The 16,129-nt window shown below is 41.5% G+C and overlaps 2 long non-coding RNA genes across 2 annotated transcripts in view; one reads left to right on the forward strand and one right to left on the reverse strand.

Moving 5' to 3' along the window:
• Positions 1–16,129, reverse strand: part of LOC124874236 — a 40,289-nt gene that overhangs the window by 20,635 nt on the left and 3,525 nt on the right. The gene's annotated exons all lie outside the window — the stretch shown is intronic.
• Positions 9,941–15,642, forward strand: LOC124874235. Its single transcript, XR_007039727.1, has 3 exons — positions 9,941–10,077; positions 10,407–10,485; positions 15,317–15,642. It is a non-coding gene; the product is annotated as an uncharacterized LOC124874235 (long non-coding RNA).

A 16,129-nucleotide genomic window follows, 5' to 3' on the forward strand; every position in this document is an offset into this window, starting at 1 on the left:
GTTTCTGGAGAACAACTTTTTTGTGTATGTTTTGTTGGCATACGATTAAGTAGAACTGCACTGAAATATGCTGAGCCAATTTATTAATAAGTCATACCAAAACAAAGTTTTGGTTAACCTGTTAACCTGACATGTCATGAAACTGCTACACAGGAAAATATTGTCAGCAGGAGCAAGACTGTAAATATCTTTAGAAATAAACTACAAAGCTATATACAGGGGTTGGACAATGAAACTGAAACACCTGATTTTAGACCACAATAATTTATTAGTATGGTGTAGGGCCTCCTTTTGCGGCCAATGCAGCGTCAATTGGTCTTGGGAATGACATATACAAGTCCTGTACAGTGGTCAGAGGGATTTTAAGCCATTCTTCTTGCAGGATAGTGGCCAGGTCACTACGTGATACTGGTGGAGGAAAACATTTCCTGACTCGTTCCTCCAAAACACCCCAAAGTGGATCAATAATATTGAGATCTGGTGACTGTGCAGGCCATGGTAGATGTTCAACTTCACTTTCATGTTCATCAAACCAATCTTTCACCAGTGTTGCTGTGTGTATTGGTGCGTTGTCATCCTGATACACGGCACCGCCTTCAGGATACAATGTTTGAACCATTGGATGCACATGGTCCTCAAGAATGGTTCGGTAGTCCTTGGCAGTGACGCGCCCATCTAGCACAAGTATTGGGCCAAGGGAATGCCATGATATGGCAGCCCAAATCATCACTGATCCACCCCCATGCTTCACTCTGGGCATGCAACAGCCTGGGTGGTACGCTTCTTTGGGGCTTCTCCACACTTTAACTCTCCCGGATGTGGGGAAAACAGTAAAGGTGGACTCAGCCCAAGATTTGCACTCCTTGCACCATTGAAACCGACGTTTGGCATTGGCATGAGTGTATATTGACCCTGTGGAGCTCCCGACAGACAGTTCTGGTGGAAACAGGAGAGTTGAGGTGCACATTTAATTCTGCTGTGATTTGGGCAGCCGTGGTTTTATGTTTTTTGCATACAATCCAGGTTAGCAGACAGCTTCCTCTTGCGTTAACACAGTTCCACAGTTAATCCTGTTGAATGTGGTTCGTCCTTCTTGGTGGTATGCTGACATTACCCTGGATACCGTGGCTCTTGATACATCACAAAGACTTGCTGTCTTGGTCACAGATGCGCCAGCAAGACGTGCACCAACAATTTGTCCTCTTTTGAACTCTGGTATGTCACCCATAATGTTGTGTGCATTTCAATATTTTGAGCAAAACTGTGCTCTTACCCTGCTAATTGAACCTTCACACTCTGCTCTTACTGGTGCAATGTGCAATCAATGAAGACTGGCTACCAGGCTGGTCCAATTTAGCCATGAAACCTCTCACACTAAAATGACAGGTGTTTCAGTTTCATTGTCCAACCCCTGTATGTTTCAGGTGAAGAGTTGTCAGGAAATTAAAAGATGTCCTGACAACTATCTAAACCAAGTTAAACTGTGTTGGAGCAGCATTTTATGGCTGATCTGTAAAAACTCTGGTTGGGAAAAATATATCTGTTGTCAAGAAAAACAAAAAAGAAGAGACTGCAATGTCTTGAATGTCATTGCGGAGTTAGCTAATTGTAACACTGATAAAACGTTTGTATTTTTGCTGCACTTTAAAGCTACTGAGTTTTCAAGTTTACAGGTGATTGGACTTATTAACTTTAATTCAGCTTGAGACTTTAAAAAATCCTGACCAGAACAAAAAAAAGATAGTTGAACCATTTTCCATCATTCCTGATGCATGCAAAGGTGAAAGGTCACAAAAGTAAGTTAGGTTTGAGGTGATCATTAGATGAGAAAGAAAGAAAAAGAGCGAGAGGTGATGAAGGATGCATAAGTCGAGGTGGCAGCAGGGTTGTTTTTCACCACCTTGTCTGCCCTTTTCTCCAGTGCTTAGTGGGAATATTACACAACCCGTCTGCTGAGCTACATATCACGCATTCCTATGTGGATAAAGAGAAGGAAGGCATATGGAAAATGGAAGCAAAGTTAAAGACAAGGAGAGATTTGACACAAATGGGTGGGGATCAGCTGTGGAAAACAGAATAAGGCTGGGATGCAAACACATAATTCAACCAAGAGGTCTACAAATCAAGCTCAAAATGACACATAACTTCTTGATAAACTGTTGATATGGCTAATGATCAAAGGCTCTGTGTAAGTGCTATGTTTGGCTCTGTGGAGCTCTTATTTAGAGTTGTACATGCACTGCTGTGGGGGTTCTGCTGGTACAGTGTATGAACTATGTGTGGGCATGTATATTTAGATTGGCTCAGTTCCCCCAGAGGGCCACCTCTTAGAGGAAATGAGTATTGAAAACTGGACATGTCCACTCATGAATGACATCACCAATACATATACTGTTAAAGCTTGATAACCTTTTTGGCCATTTCTGTATTGCTACCATAAAGAGTAAATAAATATGACCTATTTCAATAGGACAAAAAGTGATCACATGATTTAGAGAAAAACTGCTAACCTTCACATTTCAGTTTGAAAGGGAAACTAAAGCCAAACAATAAGGGTCTGCCATGGTTGTCACCAACTTGTGGCCTGTGATTTCATTCCAGTCTGACTCATGAAGCATTAACACTGAATCCCATTTCCTACAGTGTTTGCCCTACCCACACTTTCACCCACCACTGTGTCTTGACATTTGATGAAAGTGCCTGTGACACGCTTTTCCCACAAATGCAGAAATTGAAGAAAAAACATTTTGGGCAGTAATTGACATTATATTAGGATTGAAGACGTGATAAAATACAATTGTGACACAAAATAGGCATATTCTGTTGGTAAATTTGAAAAGTCCAAAGTCACCTGGAAATTACGTGAAAGGGGAAGTCTCCAGTCAATCACTGTGTTAGCGTCAGTGATAAACTGTTCAGGTAGAAGCCAAGTTGTGTTAAAAACAATGTAAATATGGTGAAACGGTGCATTACTGGTGGTGGCAGCAGTACTACCACAGCAGCCAGTCTGCACTACTTTCCTGAAGTGAAGAGGATCAGAGCTGAAAACTGACGGGGGACAGATGGGCAGGTCCCACCAAGCACAGCAAGTTGTAATCGGAGTACTTTTCAGCAAACTGCTTCAAACAAGAAACCTCTGAATTCACAAGAGAAATTATGTCAGAGGTCAGGATATTTTACAGATCAAGGAGAATGTTGAAGCAGAGTCTACAGCCACGCTGTTCAGAGCATCTGATGGGAAAAGTTCACCAAAGAAAAGGTTGTTGCTGCTGTTGCTAAACGGTTTAGGGCTCAGCAGCTAAGAACACTTCCTTGTTGCAAAAGTACATTTAGATATCGGCAGTTATTGTTAATAATTCAAAATCCAAAATTATTATTTTATTATTATTATTATTATTAATACTAATAATCTGAAATTATTATTGTTAAAATTAGAATAATTACATATATATACAATATATTTAAACAAGTGTTTATCTACAGATCCTAAAGTAAAGTTTGAAAAAATGGCACACCAGGTAGAGTCTTCAGATCTTGAATCATCTCTTGTGTCTGCTGCTACTGCTCAGCTTTGCCTCTGGTTATTTCACTCAATGTAACTCTGGATTTACACTTTATCTGCTTCACTGCGCTCCAGTCAAGGCCGGGAACATCTCCGCCCTTTTGATTTACATTCGTATCACTCCGGTCCACTGCGAAGCTTGAAGGTGCTCCAAGAGGCATACGCAGATTGCACAATAAAAGCCAGCGAAACTGCTTCACTTTTTATTGTAGAATGAGGCTTGTGACGTCACTCGGTACGGCAGAGTTGGAGCCCCACCCTGGAGCCATCCCTGAACTGGCTCCAGGAGCGCCTGGTGGTGGGGTAACTACTTACGGAAGCCTAAATAAGAGACATGAGGCCATCCGCCAGTGGGCCTACCACCTGGAGGGGGAACCATTAGGGACCGGTCCATAAGCATTGGGAGGCGGTCGAAGGCGATCTGCAATCACCACCCACTCTCCTTATGCTTTATCTGGCTCTAGGGACACGCAATGTCACCTCGCTGGTGGGGAAATAGCCAGAGCTTGTGTGGTTTGCATTATTTGCTGTTATTTCAGCTTTTAACCTTGTTCTCTCTTTTCTCTTCCTAGAAGCTACACCTGGCCTGACTCTGTGTCTACCAGTGACACCTTTCTGGAGAGGGGCATCGTCCGAGCTTCTGCTGGCAACAACTTAATGCTCACACTCTACCGATGATCCACATAGCCCTGTCTTTCTAGTGTTTAACCCTTTCTCTCTCCTAGACATGGCGATTGACCGAGCTTAACTGTAGCTAATTATATGTGCTCTTTTTCAGACTCTAACCTTGATAACTGGCTCAGAGTTTATGTGTTCTTTCTTTCTAGATGAAACAACTAAAGGAGCTACATCCATTAACATTTACTTTTCCTTCCCATAGAAAGTACTTCTGGATCAGTGCTTCTTTGTTCTCTTTGTGTCTCTGCTCTGTTCTCTCAAACCCTCAGTCGGTCGTGGCAGATGGCCGCTCACACTGAGCCTGGTTCTGCTGGAGGTTTCTTCCTGTTAAAAGGGAGTTATTCCTCTCCACTGTCGCTACATGCATGCTCAGTATGAGGGATTGCTGCAAATCCAACGCCACTGACTGTCCACTGTCTCTACATGCTCATCCAGAGTGAATGCTGCAAGTCACTGACTGGATGCAATCTGCTGGGTTTCCTTAGATAGAAAAACTTTTTATCCAATTTGAATTAATAACTGAATCTGACTGCTCTGTTCATTGATTAGGATTAATTGGAATGTATGTACCTGACTGTTGTGAAGTGCCTTGAGACAACATGTGTTGTGAATTGGCGCTATATAAATAAAACTGAATTGAATTGGTAGGTTGAACGATTTTGGCTAGAAATAGTAGGGCTCATCTCCATGCACTGTGTGCGCTCTGGAACCCAGCTCTTTTGGAGAAGTCATCTACACTGGTTGGCCTGCGGGAAGAGGCGGCAGGATGGGGTGGGTTTGCTTGTGGCTCCCCTTCTCAGCCATCTTGTGTTGGGGTTTGACCCAGAGCATGAGAGGGTCATATCCCTGCACCTTCTGGTCAGGAAGATGTCTCTGACTGTTGCTTGACCCTACAGAGTGAGGAGCGGTGCGGAGTAGTCAGCCTTTTTGGCATCCCTGTTGGGGGTGCCAGCACACCATGTTCAGATATTAGGGTGTTAATATCTGCTCTCTCGTGAAGAGAGAGCAGAGAGGAGGTCTATGTTCCTAAATTGAGGTCTATACAAGCACCTGAAATTATCCTCCTCTGCAGGGTGGCTGGGCACTCCCTTAAAGATAGGGTGAGGAGCTCGGCCATTCGGGAGGAGCTCAGAGCCGCTCCTCTTCCACATCAAGAGTAGTTAGTTGAGGTGGCTTGGGCATCTGTTTCAGATGCATCCTCGAAGCCTCCCTTGGGTGTTCCAGGCTCGTCCCACCGGGAAGGAGACCCAGGGGATGACTCAGGACACACTTGAGGGACTATGTCTCTCAGCTGGCCTGGTAACGCCTCCTGCTTCTTACAGAGCAGCTGAAGGAGGTGTCTGGGGAGAGGGAAGTCTGGGCATCTCTGCTTAGACTGCTGCCCCTGTAACCCGATAAGCAGAAGATGAACAGTACCAGTACATTAACTAAAAACACATCTGTCATGTGTGATGCATGTGAAAACATACAGCTGTGAGAAATCATAACTCACACTAGAGGTGTCTAGCTATTGTCAACAACTCCAGTGGACGGTGCACAAAATCCTTGTCAAATATTTTTCTATTTTTATTTGTTTATCTCTTTTGTCTCACCACAATTTAGTGCAAAATCTCTAGTGGTGAGAAAAAGTGCATGTAAAATTACACATTACACAGCAGTGGACCCAGTACTCAATAAAACGTACCTGGTGAATGTTGACACACAGCTCTGCCTGTGTAGATGCTGATACAACACAGTTGTGCAACCATTGGAGAAGAGCTTTGCACAGTCAGCATTTAGCTTGCTTGGTGACAAAGGAGACGATACTATCCCCACAACTTTCCTGTGTACTGCACTTACAAAAGCATTGACTCAGTATTATGAAACATGACATCAATTTAAATTTACAGTCAACAATCTTTTATTGTCGAGATCGTTACTTATTTTGACTAATCATTGCAGCCATGTTGATGCGGCTCTGAAGAGAGTACTGGATCATCTTCAGAAATAAATTCCTAAGTCCAAAATCTTGTCAAATGTTTTGACATTCTGATCTAGTGCTTTACCAAACACTTTGGAAGTTTCGGTTGATAGAATACTACATGCAAAAATCTGACACTAGGAGAAACAGCTCGGAGTCTTATCAACTCTGTTGGTGCAACAGTGTGTCACTGTTTCTGGCAAAATGCTAAGAAAACCACACCGAAATACTGATACTGGTGTAAAGCCACTAATCTCTCAAAATTTATGGAATCCAATTATGCTGTCAGTGCTTTCCACAGTTATGTTTTGTTTTAATAATCTGGCAAAGGTTCAGTGTGCACAATGTCAAAGTTCAGTCCCCTTCCCTTGTTTTTCTCTTGAGCAAGATCAAAAATTCCCAACCGGTCCTTCATTCTTATGAAGAAACTACTCTTTGCTTATAATGGCCATACTCTGCTGGGTTTTTTTTTGTTTGTTTTTTTAGAAAATTATGAATCATGATGGAAAAAAGTAGAGTGTCACATGATTGATGGGGAGGCATTATCAAAGAGATACGTTTGGAAAGTGAAGAGGGCAGATAAATATGTTGTGGTAACTTCATCCTCCATGAACACAGAGCAGCAGAGATCAAGAGGGCATCACAGGGAGTGTGAGCAAGTCTGCTATCAGTCTGCCAGCTTTTGGCTGTTAAAACCTGTCATATCACAGATACTGTCTGTCGACAAGAGAGGCATCACACATAGAGAGGGGCAAAAATGAGGAAAACATCTCATCTGACCTTTGACACCTCCCTCCTCCCCTAAAGCTCAGTGAACGCAGGGCGCTGTCAGGAAAAGAAGCTCTGCATGCGTCAGACCATACACAAAAAGCCTTCAGTCACCTCGTCCACTCAGCTTATCTGCCCTCTTACTAAATGATCCCATTTCCACAGGAAAAGAGGGAGACAGAGAGAGAGAGAGATGCGAGGCGTGGTAACTCTCCTGCACTAACAAAACGTTTAAAACCAAGTACAGTTCAGGAGAGTTAGGTTACTTCATAATAGGTGAGACACAGAAGAAGAGCAAAAAAATTATGTTTCACATTTTTATCTCATAGTTCTTTTAAATGTATTCAGAGCTCTTTTTTCCAATTTTTGTTGGTAAGTAACTAAACCCTCCAATGTAATTTATTGATTTTATGTGACAAGCCAACACATCATAAAAAGTGGAGGGAAATTCATAAATTGCCCTTAATAAAATCCATTGAAATCAACTAACTATCAATTTAAAAAAGTCAACCTGTGTCTTTTCTAATCCCAGAAGAAATCCAGCTGCTCTGTGAAGGTCTCAGAGATTTGTTAGAGAACATTAGTGAACCAACAGCATCATGAAGAGCAAGCAATGCATCAGACAGGTCAGAGAGAAACATGTCTAGAAGTTTAAAGTATGATTAGATTGTAAAACAATATCCCAAGCCTAGTCTGTCTGTCTGTCTGACCAAAATGGATGACCCCAACACATCTAAACGGAGAAGCTGGGCAAGAAGGACGTTAATCAGAGAAGAAGCAAAGAGGCCCATGGTATCTTTGGAGGAACTAACGAGATCGGCATCTCAGGTGGGAGAATTTTATGATGTGACAAGTCATTGTAAAAGAAAGCCAAAGGAAGTCAAGTTTCTTTGCTAGTCATGTAGGGGACACAGGAAACTTCTGGAAGAACCTGCTCTGCTTAAATGAGAATAAAACTTGTTGACCTACATGTACTGTATATGCAAAACACTATGTCATCTCTAAAGTGAAACATAGTGGTGGCAGCATCATGCTGTGGGGGTGCTTTTCTTCAGCAAGGACACTGTGAGGAGTAGGTGGACAAATGGATGGAGGTAAATACAGGGCAGTCCTAAAATACAATCTGTTAGAGGCTGCAGACATCTTGAGACTGAGGTTGATGTTCACCTTCCAACAGGACAGAGAGCCTAAACACACAGCCAATGCTACTTTGGAATAGTTTAGATTAAAGAATATTAATGTGTTGTAAGTCCCAGTCACAGCCAAGACATAAATATAATTGAGAATCTGTGCTAGAACATGAAATTTGATGTTGTAGTTGTAATGCAGATTCTCCCTATTCAAACTGTCTGAACTTTATGTTATTTAACAATAAGAAAGCTGGTTAAAACATTTTCCAAATGACTACAGCTGTACATGCTGCATGGTTTGACAAAATATTGAATCAGAAGTGGTAAACATATACCCTGGCCACAGTTCTAACATTTTCATTTATATAAAAATAACATAATCATGCATAATTCTCTTTCCATTTCCACTTGGCCTATTACATACAATCTGAAAAATACACTGACGGTTGCAGTAATGTGACAAAACATGGAAAAAAGGTCAAGCTTGCAAGACTGTGTGTATTAGTTTTCATTCCAACACACATGTACAAGACCATGCCAATGCTGTGGAGGAGTTCAGCATTACGAGTGTGTGGGTGGTTGTGAATCAACTGTGGCAAACCAGTGATAATCCCATTCTGAGGGGGCAAGTGCATGTACATTTCCTGTTTCCCCTCAATCAGTGTAAAAATTCAATCCCTGTAACAGACATTTAACTGGATTAGGGAAAAGTAGACTGGAACAATTCATGAAATGGAGGGAAATGAAACCAGTAAATAAGAAACACAATCTGTTCCCAGCATGCAAACACTTAATATTTCTTTGGCTCTGGCGCTCAAAGCTGAACACAGGCCATCACGCTCTTCCGGCCTGGAGCTTCCTGTTTCCTGTGTTCGAGGAAATTAAGTGCACGTTTGTTGTATTTATCCATCAATGAAAGTCTATTAATGTAACAGATTGAATATGGTTTAGACTTTTTTTTAAGTGCAGCCATAAGATTTGTTGGTCCAGCCCCAGGCTTATAGCTCCACAGACAAAATTGTTTCATGAATAAATGCCTGTTATCAAGTAATTTTTTATTTTGACTTAAATACCTATATACTGCAGCCGTCTTTGCTTCCCCTGGACCCTTGACTCCATACTAAACTCTCACGTTGTCTTTCTAATCAGTCCTGACTTTTACCAACAGATTTAACAAGCACACATAAAGAAAGCCTGTTCGGTTAATTGGTCACTCTAAATTGCCCTTAGGTGTGTGAATGAGTGTGTGCATGGTTGTTTGTGTGTTGCCCTGTGATGGACTGGCGACTTGTCCAGGGTGTACCCTGCCTCTCGCCCATAGACTGCTGGAGTTAGGCACCAGCTCCCCCGTGACCCACTATGGAATAAGCGGTAGAAAATGACTGACTGACATAAAGAAAGCTAGCCTTTAGTAAGTTTTTGTCAAACAAAGCTGGAGTTTCCACTGGCAGGTGTGTGTTGTGGTTCAGAAACAAGACTGCATCAACACTGCTGACAGCAAACGTAAAGTACTGCCCTTACATTGGTGATGCACCAAACAGAGATTATTTTAAGGGACTGAACACCCAAAAGAAAGTCACATTTGTAGAAAAATCAACTTCACGCAGATAGTTACAGTAGCTGCGTTTCCATTGACCATCAAATTCCACAAATTGTAATAAAAAAAAAAATCACTTAATGTAAACAGCAATTTCAAAAATACTCAGTTTTTTGATAAAACGTTTTTGCGCTAGGATGTGGTGGTTTCTGGCCATATCAAAATTGGTGTATTTTGCAAAACTCCAATGGAAACACTTTTTTCGCATCACACTTGTCACGTGATCAACAACCGGATGGTACTACTGGCGAAAAAGACAAAGAAGATGACAGGAAGTAGTAGGAGGATGATGGCGGGGCATGCTTGGATTCACCAGGAGACGGAGTATTTTTCTAAACTGAATTTGCTAAAGTGGCATTACCAGCATTTTAGATTCCAAAAAGTAAAGAAATGCGAGCATTTACCAAGATTTTGAAGCGGCCATCCGTCGCCGCCATGTTTTTTAATGAGTTATCGCGTGAACAAACTTATTCACGTGTGATTTCTATAGTATTGCTTATTTAATGGAAACACTGGAATTGCGAAATTGTGTTTTTTCGACTTTGGCAGAATATCGACACAGTTTTGGGCACATTTGTAATGGAAATGCAACTAGTATCATGACCCGCACCTGTGTAGTGTTTTCTGTTAATTGCACCCACCTGTTTTTAATGTAGGTCTTTTAATCCTCTGTTGTATTGAAGTTCGTGTTTTCTGTTCCCTCATTGTCAGGTCGTCTGTTTGTCCAGCTGCTTTGCTGTTAATCCTGGTTTACTGTAACTCCCGGTTCCTGACCTTTCCTTCATTTCCTGTAAGTTTTAGTCTGTACATTAAAATGTATGCATCCTCCATGTTTCTGCCAATGTCAATTTGGTTCTTTGCCACCTCCAATCATGACACACAGACCTGTATTTGCTGATTATTGTCCAAAAGCTATTGTCCAAAAGTTTGGTTTACATTTTCTTTGTTATGGTTTCCCCTTTTTGACATGTTACTAGAAACATTACAATAATCCTTCACCTGATTTGCTTTTTTAATTTCATGCCTTTAATATTTAACCTATTTACAAGAAACTAGATCACATAAATACAGCTAACTGTCAGTTTTTAATACAGCTTTACTAGAAAAGCTTTTAAAAGAGCTTCTAATGTAAAACACCAGTAATAGTAACCCAGTACCATTCCACAGGTTAAGAGAAGGAATACAAGTAAAATAACTTGTATTGTTGCACCAAGAATCTGACCAGTGACCAGTTTCGGCCAATTTTCAGCTTGACAAGCCCTGTCTGGTGACCACCCACTTGAACATACTATATTCAGTAAGTACGAGGGTTTGCCAACAGCAGCACTCTTGGGTGTGAAATTTGTTCCTAAAGGAAAGAAGACTTAATGTTGGCTATTTGCAGTGAGGCACCTTAATGGCCCTATTATACCGCATTTCCACTAGTCCCTACTCAGTACAGTTCGACATGGCCCTACTAGCGTTTTTGGCTTTTCTATTAGTAATGGTTATGTGGAACTGTTACTATTTTTAGTACGTGCTTGCTTGCGTTCTAAGTGAGCCGACCCGTGCTGAAGTACTACATCAGAAGACTGTTGGTCACTGATTGGGTAGGAGCTAGGGTTACTAGTCACAGGATATTTTAATAACTAATATAGCTAAATAACTAAAATTGTTATACTCTGAGCATATTGTGTATATGACCACTATAGCAAGCTGGCATTAGGTAACGTTAGCTTACCCTCACATATCCTCTAGCTCGTACCCTTCAGTTTAACACCTCTCCATGGCTACCCTCTCTTTCCTGTACTTATCCAGAGTGCTTCATCTTGCTGCCCACATCCTGCTCTGGCTTTCTTCTTTCACCCTGACACCAGCCATAGACTGAACAGCATTCACAGCTGTTGTTGGGTTTGTGTTACTACAAATCACGTTACATTTTCAGACTGTGGGGCCACCTTGCTATCGGCGGCCACGCCCACATTGAGATGGTACTCAATTGTAATGAAAAACGAACCACACCATGTAGAGCTGACCTGACCCGGGTTTAGTAGTTTAGGGATTAATAGAAAAGGGGCATTAATGTGATTGTTTTGACAACAGTTTATAAGCATATTAATTCCAATTATGTTCAGAACTGATGATGCCTTTTGGATGAGAGGGGAAACGTCTTCAAGAAACAAGAAAAGATGTCCAGTTGTCTTTTACTTAAGCACATAGGATTGTTTGCTGATGCTGTTCATTTCTAAATGATCTGCAAATAAGTGATTGTTAGGTAATCCACATATTTACCATCCAAATTAGCCTAAAATACACTAAGTGCAACATTTGTACCATATTAAGCATATTATTTAAAGATTGTCATGTGTGTTACTTGATCTATTTTGTCCAAGTTATATTTTTGTGAACATTATGTTTTATGGTCCCAAACCTATTAGACATTAGCAAAGATTTTAGGCCTGGACTTAGAAAAACGTGGCTACAAAGTCCTAAAGTTATGGTCCTGAATTGAACTAATTCTGTTTGCAAAAGTGTCAGCATTAAGAACCTCTAATTGATTGGGAAAAGGAGACTCAATGATATCAAACCAAAAACCCAGAACCAACAACTTGCTTTAACCAATGAACACAAAATGCCAAGACTACATCCTCTTACCACATTGTGACCCAAATATACGTTTGCAGGCAGCAGACATGCTAAAGCCACATACAGTATATGCGTATATGCAAAGACCTTGGTTAAACACAAACACTGCATTCTACAACAATGGAACGTCTTATAGATGTTGGCAGGGCTCGTTTTCCCACAACAGCCTCATCCTCGCCTCGATATGCATTCCACAGTCCAGAGGAGACAGACTGGAGCTCTAAACAGTGCTGAAGATCCTCTGAGAACGTTGTGTCTAGTTTGACCACCCCTCCAACCACTCACAGGACACAAACAACAACACCAGAGGATCTGAGGAAATCGGAGTTGGCTCGCAAGACCGGGTTCAGCTGCAGTTCTCTGAGGTTCACATAGAGACAGAGAGTCATTAAGGGAAGGGTGGGATAGGGAGATTATGATAAATGTGGTAGTAATTCAGATTTCTCTTAATGTTGTCAAAGTGGCACAAAAACACTTCCAGATTCAGAGAGAAAGTGTTTGTACAGCATCCAAAGGCTTCCAGTGTCTGTGCTGGGAGAGTGAGAAAAGGGATAGTCTCACACTGACTTCTGATCACTATCATTGTGTCGTCATCTGCTGAAGTTTCCTGCTTGCACTTGAGTTTAATTATATGTTAAGTCTATCACCACAACACCTATCATCTGATTAGCATTGCGTGCAAGGAAACTACAAGGCCACAACACCCCACCTAGTGGATGTTGTTATAATTGCATCAAGCAAACTCCAGGACCTTCTGGCACTGAACACAGACAGGAAGCTAATTAGTACACATAGAAAGTTGAGTGTTCAATAAGATTAAACAAACGGCCGTTACAATGTTCCAGTGGGCCTAGGACATACTTGATGGACAACATATTTTTCCAAGCCGGTCATTAGGACTAATGGGAAAACAAAGGCTGCAAACTCAGCATTCCCAATAGAAGAATAGCACACAGCTGCATTATGTAGATTTGAGAATTGCAAACGAGGAGAGAGCTGGGGCATAAAGATGAGGAGTGTTTCTTTAAAAAGCTGGAAAGGTTCCCGTTAGTGTGCTATGCCATGATGGGACTCGTTTGAGCAGTAAGCAGTGCTGTGTAATATGATTAACCTGACCCAGCTTGGAGCATCCTGTCCCCCAGTCTGTCTAAGACTGTCCTCTAAATCCTTCTCATTATGAGCTTCACTCAGACATTCCTATATGAGTACTCATTGAGAGTAAGTGTAATCTTCCTCTTTATGTTGATACAGTTGGGGGGAGGAGGTGTGCATGGGAAGAATCTTCCAGGAACAATAGACTCATAGAGAAGGTTATTTATAGAGACTGGGGATAAGGTCCTGAGATGACCATTGAAGATAGTTCCTGGTACTTTGAGGTGGTCTGGTGACCATGCCAGGTGACTGGCGGGGGTACATCCTCTTTCTCTTCTTGTTTCCTTGATCTCAGAGAGCTTCCTCTTCATGTCTACTAAAATGTTTCTGAACAAGCAGTTCTCTGAGTCACTGAATATCCTTTGCCTACATCTGTGGCTACCACATAAATCACATTGTTTCTAGAATACACCTTTGCCCTATTGCTTGTCCACAAATGTGCATGAGAATTTTCCATGTTGTCTCATGCTTTAAAGAGTCCGTCATGGAACAATTGTAAAGCGTAGATTTAAAACTCCAAAATAACTCAAGTATGAATGGATGGAGAACTACTGAACCTTATCTTTCAAGTCTTTTCGTAGATTTTGGACTTTGACTGGATCATTTTAATGCATGAATTTGCTTTAACCTAAACCATCCTTTTATAGTTCCGGCTTTATGTTTAGCGTTGTTGTCCTGCTGGAGGGTGAACCTACACTCCAGTGTCAAGTTATTGCTGATAAAAATAGCCAGATGCTTCAATAAAGCATCAGGTGTCTAAATGATCTGCAAGTCCTGAAACCCATCGGTGTCAGTTTCTGTCAGGAAGACAGACTGGACGTGTGTGCATTCTGGATGACAATCTGGTCACATGTTGAACTTATTTTATTTTGTGGCAATGGGACATCTACAACAGTGTTGAGTGAGTGCCAGGAACATTTAAGTCATACCTTATCAAGATTTCACAAACATGCAATGTCCTGCTGTAGGACACTGAGCTGGGTGTTTGGTTCGTCCCCATATTCTCTAACAGGAACTTAACTCTACTGGGAATAAACCCCAGATCCTCTTTGGCTCCAGTTGTGGAAACTCAGACAGTTCAGACCCCATGCCAGCTGATGAACTGCTCATTTATAGCAGTGTGTCGGCATGTATATATACAATATTTATATACAATATAACGCCTGTGTGTGAGTGTGTCTGTGTATCCTACGGAAGTGCATTATGTACATAGCTTAGTGTTATTGACTTTGCTATTGTTCCGGATGATTCCTCTACGGCCACAAACCACTTGCTTTACCCCTCTCTCATTTGTTGTAAATGTCAGCAGTACGTCTTTTTACAGATGTCCCATTCACTGTCAGTGCTGTGGAGCATTCCCAGTGCAGATGCTGGTTGTTTTCTTCACTCATCTGGATCGGGGAGGCTCCCAATGTTTGGATAATGTTTCTGCGCCCCAGAGCATGGTCCGTTTAGAGAACATTTGGTAGGGTGGTATCGGTTTCCAAACGTCTGTCCGACAAAACCTGATCACCAATGAGAACAGGAATTTTTTGCAAGAGATGTGTGTATGATCCAAGTTACTGCAGAGATTGTCACACAACGACAATCTAAATTATGAAAACTTACAAAATAATCAGTGCTTTCCGTGGTTTAGTCCCTGTTTGTCCTTCACAAAAAGAAAATGCAGCCTGATTCTCTCAAAACTGCTGACCATCATCTCAGAGCATAAACAAACTCATTTGGTCAGCCTAAACATCCTGAAACTTCTGGAAGGGGCTCCATGCGTCAGCACATGTGTGTTGTTTATCTGTCAATATTTTTGTGCATCCCTGTTAAATTTCCTTTGTGCATCTTCTTTGCAGGGACCAGCAAGTTCCTTGCAAAAGAGCAGACCTCCCTAAAGGAGTCAAAGATCGAGCCCTGGGAGAGAAGGAGGGAGGTGAAAGAGGAACAGAGAGGCCCTCTGACGGGAGAATGGAGATAAAATAAACAGAAGTGATGATAACTGGCTGTCATAACCACCAGTCCAACCTCTCAAGGTTTTGAGGGGAAACATTCTGTAGATGATAAAGCAGAGAACAAATGGAGTGGTCCAAAGTGATGGCATGTAGGTGAATGGGATGGTTGGGAAGGGATTGAAGGAGTTTGTGTGTGAGAGTTGATTAAAATGATCAAAGATTAAAATGAACATAGCTGTTACTGATTTATGGTTTGATATAATGGCGGCAGATATGCTTGCTACCTCTACTGTCTCTAAGTTGGACTCCATCACAGAAGCTTTTAGAGATGTTTCCCGTAGCCCCAGATTACATGACTATCCTGTGATAAATGCATTCCAGACTGGAATTACACATGTTTCCACACAGGAGTCAACCCTGTAAATATTTGGGGCAAATCTGATCATTCATAAGTAGTGACTAGTAGCTTAATAATTTGTTCACAGATGTAAACCCTTCACCTTTTTGTCTACGAGCAGCTTTTTGTTGGATATAGTACAGTCCAAAAGTTTGGACACACCTCATTCAAAGAGTTTTCTTTATTTTCATGACTATGAACATTGCAGCTTCACACTGAAGGCATCAAAACTATGAATTAACACATGTGGAATTATATACTGAACCAAAAAGTGTGAAACAACTGAATATATGTCTTATAGTCTAGGTTCTTCAAAGTAG

This window comes from Girardinichthys multiradiatus, chromosome 9 (assembly GCF_021462225.1).
Source record: "Girardinichthys multiradiatus isolate DD_20200921_A chromosome 9, DD_fGirMul_XY1, whole genome shotgun sequence".
Classification (NCBI taxonomy): domain Eukaryota; kingdom Metazoa; phylum Chordata; class Actinopteri; order Cyprinodontiformes; family Goodeidae; genus Girardinichthys; species Girardinichthys multiradiatus.